At 43.0% G+C, this 12,853-nt stretch overlaps 1 protein-coding gene across 3 annotated transcripts in view; it reads right to left on the bottom strand.

Annotated features, from left to right (window-relative positions):
* MREG (melanoregulin) overlaps nt 1-12,853 on the bottom strand; it is a 69,861-nt gene that overhangs the window by 18,793 nt on the left and 38,215 nt on the right. The gene's annotated exons all lie outside the window — the stretch shown is intronic.

The raw sequence follows: 12,853 nt of genomic DNA on the forward strand, positions 1-12,853 counted from the left end.
TATAATACAGATGGGGTTTCATCATGTTGGCCAGGCTGGTCTTGAACTCCTGACCTCAAATGATCTGCCTGCCTCAGCCTCCCAAAGTGCTGGGATTACAGGCATAAGCCACCGCACCCAGCCTCTCCTCCTTTTTGACTCAGAGCTATCTACTTGCCCTTTCACTGAATCCCAGGAAAAACTGGGTGTTAGTGGAGTTCATGATGCCCCCAGGCCTAGGACCACCTGCTGCTCCCATCACCAGGCCCTAAGGCCCCACCCCAGATGCTCTGATACTTAAAAGATAAATAAAGTGAAATTTGGGGGCAGTTCATCTCTATATACCATACGGAGCCTCAAACCCCAAATCGCACCTCGGAGTTACTGCTTAGAGCACCTTAGACAGGCACATCCATAGCCTGGTTACTAATGCAGTCCCACCACTCTTTGCAATGCTCAACTGTTTTGACTCTGAATCTGAGCTAGAGTTTTGACCTAGAACAGGTCAAATGCGAAGGCTGAGTAATGCTTTTCCAATTCTATTTATTTTTATTCCACGGCTCCACTTGAGTTCTGGAAACAGACTGCTTTGCAGCCAGAGGCCCCTGACCTAATTCTATATCCTGGTTTTAACCAGATTAAGCCAAGGGAGAGCTCACAGCTCCTGCTGCCCAAGTGTGTCTGCAAAGCCACAGGAAGGGGCCACTAAGCAATAAGATTCAAGCTAGTTTTGTCTAATTTAGGCACTCCCACCTCATGTACAGTTTAGGGTTAAAAGACCAAAACTCAGGATGAGATTTTGCTAATGCTGTCAGTGGGAGGGCTGGGGGCTTGCCATTTTCCATGTGATATTGTTATTCCTAATCAACTAGTTGGAACCACCTCCGAGTTCTGGGGCTCTGCAAGGAAGAAAGATAATTAGTCACAGCAAAGACAAAGGATAATATGACTAAATTCCTGCTTGTGGATAGAAAAAGAAGACTTACATTTCTAACAAGGCGGAAATAGCCAATTCATTCAATTAGTTTAAGCACATACCATTGAGAAAGGCCACTTCTTCAAAGTAGTGACCCAAATTTAGATTGAACTCTGAATCCAGAGTAGAGAAAACATCTCAAAGATCTTGCTATCCCTCCACATCCAGACCTGTGCTGTCCAATACAGCAGCCAATAGCCACACATGCCTACTGAGCACCTCAATGTAGCTGGTCCAAACTGAGATGGGTTGTAAGGGTAAAATACACATCAGATTTTTGAAGACTTAAGAAAAAAGGGCCAAGCATGGTGGCTCACGCTTGTAATCCCAGCAATTTGGGAGGCCAAAGCAGATGGATTTCTTGAGCCCAGGAGTTCCAGACCAGCCTGGGAAATGTGGCAAAACTTTGTCTCTACAAAATATACAAAAATTAGCCAGGCGTAGTGGCGCACACCTGTAGCCCCAGCTTCTCAGGTGACTGAGGTAGGAGGATTGCTTGAGCCTGGGAAGTCAAGGCTGCAGTGAGCTGTGATCACGCCACTGCACTCCAGTCTGGGTGACAGAGTGAGACCCTGTCTCAAAAGAAAAAGAAAAAGAAAAAGAATGTACAATCTCTCATTAAGAGTTTTTATATTGGCCAGGTGACGTGGCTTGCACCTGTAATCCCAGCACTGTGGGAGGCCGAGGCAGGTGGATCACTTGATCTCAGGAGTTCAAGACCAGCCTGGGCAACATGGTGAAAACCCCACCTCTACCAAAAATACTGTAGTCCCAGCTACTCAGGAGGCTGAGGTGTGAGGATGGCTTGAGCCTGGGAGGCGGAGACTGCAGTGAGCCGAGATCGTGATCATGCCACTGTACTCCAGCCTGGGTGAAAGAGTGAGACCCCATCTCAAAAAAAAACCAACAAAAAAAACAGAGTTTTTATATTGATTACGTGTTGAAATGATAATTTTGTTATATAACTGATTAAATAAGACTATTAAATTTAATTTCACCTATTTATTTTTACTTTTTTAATGTGGCTACTAGAAAATTTAAAGTGACTTATATGGCTTGCATTGTATTTTTATTGGGCAGTACTGATCCACACAACATTATACTCAATTGTTTAATTTTAAAGTATGGCAAAACTTGCAAAGGAATGTCTTTTTAGCCTAATACCACCAGAAAACACTCTTGTGTGGCTCCTTCAGGATTGCAGGCCCTCTCCAAGTGATGGTGGAGGTGAAGATTCATCCCCCTTTTAGTCCTTTATTTGAAGCCTGTCTTCCAGTTTACAAAAATGCTTTCATACCCATAATTCATTAACTGATAACTACACCTAGACAAACGTCATTGCTTTGAAAAGACCTCTAAGACAAGAAAAAAGATAAATACATTTGACTAAATACAAATCTGAAACTTTTATGTGTGACGGGAAGGAAATAACAGTGTCTTTCAGTTTACAAAAATGTTTTCATACCCATAATCTCACTTAACTGACAGCTACACTTAGACACGTCTCATTACTTTTAAAAGACTTCCAAGACAACAGAAAAGATATACTTCACTAGTAAAATTTTGAAGCTTTTATACAGTTAGGGAAAAAATCACAATAAAATGGCAAGCAATATACCAGAAAAAGCATTTGATACAAATATAGCAAGGAGTTAATATAGAAAGAAAGTCAGGCCAGGCGTGGTAGCTTACACCTGTAATCTCAGCACTTTGGGAGGCTGAGGCAGGTGGATCACTAGAGGTCAAGAGTTCAAGACCAGCCTGGCCAACATGGTGAACCCCTGTCTCTACTAAAAATACAAAAATTAGCTTGGCATGGTGGCACACATCTGTAGTCCCAGCTACTCAGGAGGCCGAGGCACCAGAATCGCTTGAACCCAGGAAGTGGAGGTTGCAGTGAGCCAAGATCACACCACTGCACACTAGCCTGGATGACAGAGTGAGACTCTGTCTCAAAAAAATAAAGAAAGAAAGAAAAGAACAGAAAATCACACTAATGAGCAAAAGACATTGAGATAATTCACAAAAAAATCAATTAAGCCATAATATCCACCCTATAATAATCAAAGAAATTCTCAAACAATGAACACTGTGTTGCTATTGTTGTCTAGCCAAATTACCTATCAAAACTAAAATGAAATTGTCCAGTGCTAGAGAGGGTCTAGTGAAAGGGGCTATTTTGTATTATGATTGAGTTATACAATTTCTGTCACTTACTGTGAAAACTATTTGTCAGGATGTATCAAAGCATATAAAAATGGGCAAAATCTTTAACCCAAGAATTCCAGTTCTAAGAATCTAGACAGACAGACAGACAGATAGATAGATAGATAGATAGATAGATATCTCTTTTTAAAATACCAGAAGCAAAATGCAATAAAATAGTACGATAGTATTTATCTTGGCTAGGATTATGTATGAGTGACTTTTTTCCTCCTGTACTTTTCAAATTTTCCACAATGCTCACGTACTTCTTTTATAATCAGAACAGAAACTTTAAAATCCCTAAGAATGATTTTTTTTAAAGCTTCCTTTGTAAACCTAATCTAGCATCTAATTAGCTCAAAAATGGAAAAGTCTAGGTCTGAGTATGACTATAACTTAAATTTATTTTAAAAGGTATTTGCTATGTTTCAGATGGCAACTCATAGGCCATAACTCATCTGATTTCAAAGAATTTTGTTAAACTGAAAATCCTATTGATACATTTGCAGGTTCCTGTGCATGTCCCAGTATTCAGCCGAAAACACTGTTGCTTCTATGGGGCATTGACCCTGTATTCCAGGATCTCACCAGCCTCAAAGGGGAGGAGGCAGACAGGGAGCATGGCGACAGCAAGAACAAGGTGGCGACAAGGACAGGAGCCCCAGCAGAGTTGAGGTCATCTTGGGGGATAGGGGAGAACATTCAGCAGAGATAGGCAGGGTATACAGAGGGAGGAAGGAAGAGAAGAAATTAGAAAGTTAAAATGTGCTTTTTAGAAAAACCAACAATCCTAGAAATCTGACAGTTTCTCATTCTTTAGCCCAAAAGCTTCCTGTTGTAGTGGTCAACCCTTTCCTAATTATTCCTCCAGGATACCTATCACCATGGACCCTACTTACATTTGCTCTTCCTTTGTTTGCAAGCTGTCCTGCTTGACACTGAACAATTACAGTCCTTTTTTACCTTTACTCCCTAGGAGGAAGAAGTTTAAGCAGCAGGGCTGTGATCCATTCGTTCACCTAAAGGGAGTAGGGGACTTAGTGGCAAGAAGGGATGAATGATCCCAGGAAAAAAGGAAAGAAGGCAGGTGATCCTATCTAATTTCTCATCAACTGCACCTCCAGGTAATGAGAGGAATGATCCTTGCTAGGAAGAAAAACCTTGTCTACTGAATGCCCTTAGAAGGATGTCTCTGGCCAGAGGATTTCTTAGAATTGCAATACCCAAAATCTTTGAGGCATGGCTCCTTGGAAAATGCCATGTAGCCAACAAAATAATGAGGGGTATCAAATGGAGTTCTTTTATAACTTAAAAGCTTTGCACTGTACACCTTACTTAGACCCATTTAGTATTGTGAGTCAGAGGGACAGGTCTAGGGAGGGAAAGGGGGTCCCAGGGAGACATCCTCAATGCCCCAGACCTCTCTCTGCTTTATCTGAGCCTCTCAATTGCCTGCCTCTTTGGAATTATTAGTAAAGCTTAATGATGGGTAAAATTCATGATCCGCATGGATCTGATTTGACAATGGGTTTTGCTCATCCCACTCCACTTCCATAGCTTGATTTCTACTTTATAATTTTTCCATATTTTCATGACCTACCCCAGATCTTCTCAAATTACCTATATTCTTTTTTTAAGACTTAGAGCCACAAACTAAACCACTTCCTTAATCACCCCAAGCACATCTAGAGCACACTGTGTCCCCACAAACAAACCTGGTCATACTGACACTTTAATAAAAGGGACAGTATGTTGTGCTTGTCAATGGCAATAGGGTTCCTTTAACAGCTGAGAATTATTACTTAAGTTCAAGCCTTGTAAAACATTTTCCCTTTTTTTTTTTTTTTTTGAGACAGAGTCTCACTCTGTCATCCTGGCTGGAGTGCAGTGGCACGATCTTGGCTCGCTGCAACCTCTGCCTCCCAGGTTCAAGCAGTTCTCCTGCCTCAGCCTCCCAAGTAGCTGGGATTACAGGCGTGCACCACCATGCCTGGCTAATTTTTGTATTTTTAATAGAAACGAGGTTTCGCCATGTTGGTCAGGCTGGTCTCGAACTCCTGACCTCGTGATCCTACCACCTTGGACTCCCAAAATGCTGGGATTACAGGCATGAGCCACTGCACCTGGCAAACATTTTCCGTTACAATTCTAGTATCCCATTCACTGTCCATTTTTACACCCCCATAATCTTTAACTGAGCCTACAGATTCTGCCTACCTGACTCAAGTGTTGGGGCTTACTCTTACAAACCCTGATGCCAAAAGCCTCAGGCAAAATAATCACTTAAGCTGAAGCAGTCCTGGGATTGTCTGGAAAAACTGGTTAACACATTTATTTATAATTACCCAGTCTTTCCTCGCTATTATAGACATATGAATGACTTCTCACCAAGCCAGTTACGAAGCTGCATTTTGGATCCTGAATTCTGCAGCCATTCCCAGTTTCTGAGACCTTTACCTTGTCGGTCATCTGCCTGCCTCTTTGTCAACATGACAGGCTTCAGACAAAGCCATTAAAACATTTCCTGTGAATTTAAAACCCCAGAATAGGAAAGGAAAATAGCAGAGTGGCACTAGTCCAAGACAGGGTGCATTTTAATATATTTGAAAATTATAGTGCATTTTTTCACTTAGACTAATCTCACATAATAGAGCACTGTTTAGCCATTTTTCAAAAGAAAGAAATCACCAGTAAATGAAAAATGTTTTATACCCATAAATGAAAAAGCTAGAAGACTCTCTCAATCTCTAAAGAGGATCTCTTCTTCCAAAGTATCATAATATCATAAATCAGGGGGTATAAGAAGTCTTCCTCAAAGAGATTGCTCATGTGTCCTTTTTGTATGAAAAATTAAATCCACACGGTCATTTGCGCCAAGTCTACTGAGCACCAAGTGGCCTCAAGTAGAGGTCAGCAAACTTTTTATGTGTATTTTATGTTGGGGTTCTGTGTGAGACATCATTTGTAGCACAAAAGCAGCCATAGTCAGTATGTAACCTCATGGGCACGACTGTGTTCCAATAAAACTTTATTTATAAATAGGCAGCAAACTGGATTTGGCCCACGTGTCATAGTGTGTCCTAAGTGTGAAGGGAAATGTAGCAGGAGGAATCAAATCCACCCATTTTATTCTCAAAAATGCCCACAACTTCCACTTCAGGCCCAGTGCATGCATCTTGCTCAAAGGGCATGAATGAGGTCTGGCATGAATGAGGTCTAGCAGCTTAAGATGCAAACACATAGGAGTCCAATATTTAATGTTTTGGGGGTTAAAAGCTACATCACCTCTTCACAGTCCATCAGCCTTTAAATATGAGGACTTTTTGAAATCATGTCTCCAGAAGGAGGTATCACTTCTGTCAGATGAGAAAACAGGCCCAGAGAGGTTGAGTGGCCAGCCAAAGGTCACACAGCAAATTCACAGTAGAGTCAGAAGACAGTAGTAGAGTTAGGCCCAAACTCCAGGAACCCTTTCTGCTGAGTCACCTTCCTCTTGTGCTCTAGGGAACAAGCATCTGTTTTACTTTTCAACACTCATTACCACAGCATCAGGTAACAGAGTAAATAAGATGAGCTTTTAATCTTGCTTCAGCAGGATAGTGATTTTTTCAAATGTTGCCTCACAACAGAAGCCCAATATAAAATACACATGAAAGAAAGGTGCCTCTCTCCCTCTGCCTGGCCCTACCCAAAGCTCATGGGACAGCTCGAAGGGATCCTAATGATCACAGAAACCAAGTAGTTCAAAAGTGATTTTCATTACCATCTACTATCTCTTAGCACCTCTCAGTTCTAGCACTCCCCTCCTCTACCTCTCAGACCTGCCCTATGCCCAGGGCCCACTGATGCAGTGTTCCCTCTTACAAGCTTCCCCTCCATAGCCTACCATCAAAACTTACTAGTCCTGGAGCCCAGTCCTTTGAAAAACTAATTTGTGCTGACCTATGAGTAATTGGTAACTTAATTTTTTGCTAAACATAATTAATCTCTCATTAGAACTTTTTCTTTGAGACAGGGCCTCACTCTGTCACCCAGGCTAGAGTACAGTGGCGCAATCATGGCTCACTGCAGCCTCAACCTCTGAAGCTCAAGCGATCTTCCTGCCTCAGCCTCCAGAGTAGCTGGAGCTACAGGTGCACACCACCACACCTGGCTAATTTTGTTTTTTATTTTTAGTAGAGATGAGGTATTGCTATGTTGCCCAGACTGGTCTCAAACTCCTGAGCTCAAGCAATCCTCCTGCCTTAGCCTCCCAAAGTGCTGGGATTACAGGCGTGAGCCACTGCACCTGGCATTGTCTGATAAGAATTTAATGTGTTATTCTTCCCAGACATCAGATTTGAGTTTTAAAGGGGCCTTTAGTAGCCCAACACAATGTTTTTGAAATTGGGCAGCTTCTCCAAAGATGTCTCAGGAGCTGCCTAAGATGGAGAAATCTAGGCTTCTACCCCTATGTCATTCACCCAGAGAAGCTTTAATTGTATGTTTCCTGGTGGATTTCATTTGAGGGAAGAGTTCCAGAGATAACATAAAAAAGCTTAAAAACCACAGACTTATGCCAAAGCACTGACCCATGATCAACATCTGAACCACAGTGCCAGTACAAAAGTTATTTTAAGTGTGTCAAGAATTGTAAAGCATCTGAGTCTGAGATTTCACCCCCTTTACAAGCTAACAAGTTCTCCTGCCAATTTCAGGGGGGCTGGCAAAAGAAACGAGATTCCTGGATCAGCATTTTTATGTCATTTCTCTGAATGCCAGTTTCCATATTGTAAGGCAGAGAAAAACAGATGATGCATATACAGTAGGTTGCATTACAGAGGAGAAACCCTGAACTTAGGGAACCTGAATCTTTTATAATGGGCAATAATCCTGCCTGCCCTTTGTGGCAGAGGGAGACAGTATGTCCACCTCCCAAGGCCATGCATTATATAAGCATCCTTGAAAAGACAGTCCAGAACAAAGGGCAGACGATGACTCTGCTTACAAGATGTGCAGAGACCAGCAGACCCAGGGAGAACTGTCTCCCAATATGGAGGTCATGGAGGGGTGGGGGGCAGTTAAAGCTAGGCCTACTTAGGACTCCCAGCGTAAGCTTCCCAGGCTGGGAGTTAGCAGGTTCAGAGGGAAAGAAAAAACCTTGCAAAGGGACAAAGAAATGTTTTCTACTCATTTAGTTAGAAAGCATTCACCATCCCTCTTAGGATAGAGTTAAAAATTCTCACCATGGCCTACATTTTTTATTTTATCAATTGCATGCCTATCATTATGGGTTAAATTGAGTCCCCCCAAAATTGGTATGTTGAATCCTAAGCCCCAGTACCTCAGAATGTGACCTTATTTAGACACAATCTCTTTACAGAAGTAAACGAGTTAAAATGAGGTTATTCTGGTGGGCCCTGATCCAGTACAACTGCTTTCCCAATAAGAAGGGGAAATTTAGATAGAGACACGTGCACAGGAAGACAACAAAGATACAGGGAGAAGACAGCCACCTCCAAGCCAAGGAGGGGGCCCTGGAGAACATCCTTCCCTCAGAGCCCTCAGCAGGAACCAACCCTTCATCTCAGACTTCTAGCCCCCAGAACAGTGAGAGAACAAATTTCTGTTGTTTAAGCCACCCAGTTTATGGTACTTTGGAACGGCAGCCCCAGCAAACCAATACACCCACCAAATGAATGTATTTTCCATTTTGAATTCACAAGATGAATCAAATAAACAGAGCCATCCATGAAATATGAGTTTTTCTACTTTGAGACTTCTGCATCAAAGGACTGTGACTCAAGCCTCTTTAACAAGGGTCTCTTACTCATCTGCACAGCCATACACGCACAGGGCAGCAGGGAAACAGCATGGGCTCTGGGTCTGAGTCTGAGCTTCACCCCTGACTAGCAAGTCATTTAGCCTCTGTGACCTCAGTTTTACGAACTGTAGAGTGGAAGACACTTGCCTGCCAATGCCACAGGCTTGTAAACTCAAACATTACACAAGAAAGCACACTGCAAAGAAAAGTGTTGTACAAATGTTAATTATTAGGACAAGATGATCACAGCTTCAGCTGCTACAGTAGGTTAAAAATAATACTGATATTTACAATACCAAAGACTTGGAACCAATCCAAATGCCCATCAATGATAGACTGGATAAAGAAAATGTGGCACATATACACTATGGAATACTATGCAGCCATTAAAAAAAGAATGCGTTCATCCACGTCCTTAGTAGGGACATGGATGAAGCTGGAAGCCATAATTCTCAGCAAACTAACACAGGAACAGAAAACCAAATACCACATGTTCTGACTCATAAGTGGGAGTTGAACAATGAGAATACATGAACACGGTTGGGGGGGACATGACACACTGGGGCCTGTTAGGGGATGGGGCGCAAGGAGAGGGAGAGCATCAGGACAAATACCTAATGCGTGCAGGGCTTAAAACCTATATGACGGGTTGATAGGGGCAGCAAACCACCACGGCACATGTATGTCTATGTAACAAACCTGCACGCTCTGCACATGCATCCCAGAACTTCAAGTAAAATTTAAAAAATAATAATAAAATAGTGACAACTGCTATCCACGCTTGGAGGCAGGAGTTCAATAGAAAATCATCATTCTGACACATGTCAGCATATGCCCTCTCTCTAGTTTCCATGTACTCTGAGGTGCTTTTTATTCCCCAACCATCACTTCAAAACAGGTAAGCGGTAAATACTACGTCATGGATCAAAATATTAAGAAGTCAATGAAATTCTATGCTTTTGGACACCTAGCAATCAAAAGCCTAGATCTATCTGGTCCTGAGCCAGTTCCTCCAGATGACTGGATCTTGCCCTGTGTCAGATGAGAAGGATGAGAAGTTTGCATAAAGAAAGGCACAGGCAGAATAAGGTAGAATATCCTGGGCAAGGTGAATGTAGAAAAACATGGATCAAAGGAGCAGAGGTCCTGCCTGCTTCCTTTCCTGCCTACACGGGCTGCGCGCTCAACTTACTGCAGCTGGGAGAAGAGTCCAAAGCAGCAGAGACAAAAGAGCAAGAAAAGACCTTTTGAAACTAGGGCAGAGGAACAGGTAGAGTGAGTATATGAAGGACAGCCTGTGTTTCAACATCAGCCAAGGATCTGCTAGCGAGAAGGGAGATCATTTCTCAAATGCACTGCCTTACCTAACCCATCAGAAGGGAAAGACATTCCCGGCACCCGCACTTAGTTGCCCGATGGTGCAACTCCAAGATATGCCAGGTGCTGATTGCCAGCTCATGCCAGGGATCACCCCCTCTAGACCATTCAGCCGTTGGGCTCCACAAGATCGTTTCGGACAGGAAGCCACCTGGATGGTCCAGTGCTGTATCCTCTACCTTCAGGACCCTGTCTCCTTCCTAGGAATCCTGGATCCCAGGCCTCTGGCAGTATTTCTCAGATGATGAGGCTGCTCCAACTCCAACTTGGGAAAGACCAAAAACTTCAGCAGCATTATCCACGGGTTATCTGGAACTCCAGCAAGAAAGCACTGAACTGGCCTCTCTATTTGGAAAACCTCTCCTCTCCATAAAAAATTAAAAAAGAAAAGGAGGAATAAGAAGATAGGATTAAAAAGAGCTGTGAAGCTAGGTGCAGTGGCTCACACCGGTAATCCCAGCACTTCGGGAGGCAGAGGCAAGTGGATCACTTGAGGCCAGGAGTTAGAGACCAGCCTAGCCAACATGGTGAAAACTCATTTCTACTAGATGTACAAAAACTAGCCAGGCCTGGTGGTGCTTGCCTGTAATCCCAGCTACATGGGAGTCTGAGGCGAGGTTGCAGTGAGCCGAGATTGTGCCACTGCACTTCTGTCTAGGCAATAGAGTGAGACTCTGTCTCAAAAAAAAAAAAGATAGAGGAAGCATTTTAGGATACGGATATGTTCATGACCTTGATTGTGGTGATGATTTAATGGGTGCAAAAATTATCTAATTGTACATTTTAAATATATGCAGTTTATTATATGTCCATTATACCTCAATAAAGTTGTTTTTTAAAAAAAAACAACAACAACAACAAAAAACCTCTCCTCTCCCTCAATTTCACCAATTACGATGAACTGGGGTTTACAAGTTCTTCTTCCAAAATTGCAGAGCAGGTTAAATTCATCCACCATTCACATCCCTCACTGAATTCCTCTGGTTGTCTCCTAATACCTGCTTTTTAACAATTCCCAGCTGAGCTAAGCCTAGGTAAAGTGAATGGACATGTAACTGGGTGAAAAGAAGGGAGAAAAGAAATATCAGTGTTGGGGTCCTTTGGGGGTGAGCCAGACTTGGTAAGGAGCAACCAAAAGGGGCACAGCCAGAGGATGACAGGGCAAGAACCCTGGAGGCTGGATGACCCTGGAGAAGGGGCCCTTCGAGAGTTAAAAGGAGAGCCCAGGACAACAGAGGGAATGACCTTGCATGCAAAGGCAGCCCACCTTGCTGGTTACAAATACCTCTTTGGGTAGCTCAGTCCTACTCCAAAGCCCATTCCCTCCCAACTTCTGCCTGGAGAAGCAAAGAGACAATGGCTCAAGAGCATGTACTGTAGTCACTCTCCATTGAAAGAAATGTTGAAACCTCATCAACATTAAACAGATAACACCACATGCAACATAAGATAACAAAGAGCATTTTTGAATTTATTTTTGCAGACTGCCAAGGCTGGATTCAAAGAGAGGACACCCTGTCCAGTCCACAGTCCACAGGCCACTGCCTCCTTACAAGCTGTTGCATGCCCACTCCCAGGTATCCTGCAACTCCCCCAAATGTTAAGTGATTGCTGGGAAAGAGATTGGAGCAAATGGATAAACACACATCCCTGAGGCATGTCCCGCGCTTATCAACAAATTCAACTGCAGTAGATTTTTATCTCTACCACTTTGACCTGTTTTCCAAACTTTCTGGTACACTCACCAACACTGGCAAAAAGAGTAAAGAAAAGAAACTAGAACAGATTAAAGTACATTCAGTTGTACACTGGAACAAAAAATATTTTGGTTGTGCTGCAACAGGCTGACTCCCATCACAGCCCTCTCTGAGGACAGCCTAATACCTGGGCCTGGTTAACCATCAAAGGCACCTGAACCTTCTACTTCTTAGTTGAAAAATGCAACTCCACAGCCAGGTCTGGCAATCAGTGACTCCAACACGCTTCTTGCATGCTTGTGGCCTCCTGCTGCAAAACCTGTTTTTTATGGAAGAAGAAACTAGGTTAATTTGGACTCGGGTCCATTGAAAATCACCCCATGTTAAGTGCTTTATTAACAACAAAGACAACAGCATATTGGTAAAAGAGCTTGGGTGTGACTTTTCCTCATCTAAATTGTAATTCAACATGACAATTATTTCAAGAGGGTGTGCCCAGCTTGTATTCATTTGCTGTGTGGCCTGCCTCCTAGATTGCAAAACCATAAAATGACACAGCTCACTCCTGGGCTGTAAATAGCATGACCACGTGTAAGGATTATGTAACAACAGGTATCCGGGCACCTGGCACCCAAAGGAAAGGACGGTTTCAGGTCAAGAAAAATACGGTCTTTTTCCAGTACACTGTGGATTTAAGTCTTAGAAGCAGCAGGTCTCAGCCCCCATCAGAACTGGGCAGGGGCTCCCATTTCCCCACATATTCAATTAAAGCCAGAAAGCAAGCCCGGTGTTCTTATGGAGGGCTCCTCAGAACCC

The sequence above is a fragment of the Pongo abelii genome, chromosome 11 (assembly GCF_028885655.2).
Source record: "Pongo abelii isolate AG06213 chromosome 11, NHGRI_mPonAbe1-v2.0_pri, whole genome shotgun sequence".
Classification (NCBI taxonomy): Eukaryota; Metazoa; Chordata; class Mammalia; order Primates; family Hominidae; genus Pongo; species Pongo abelii.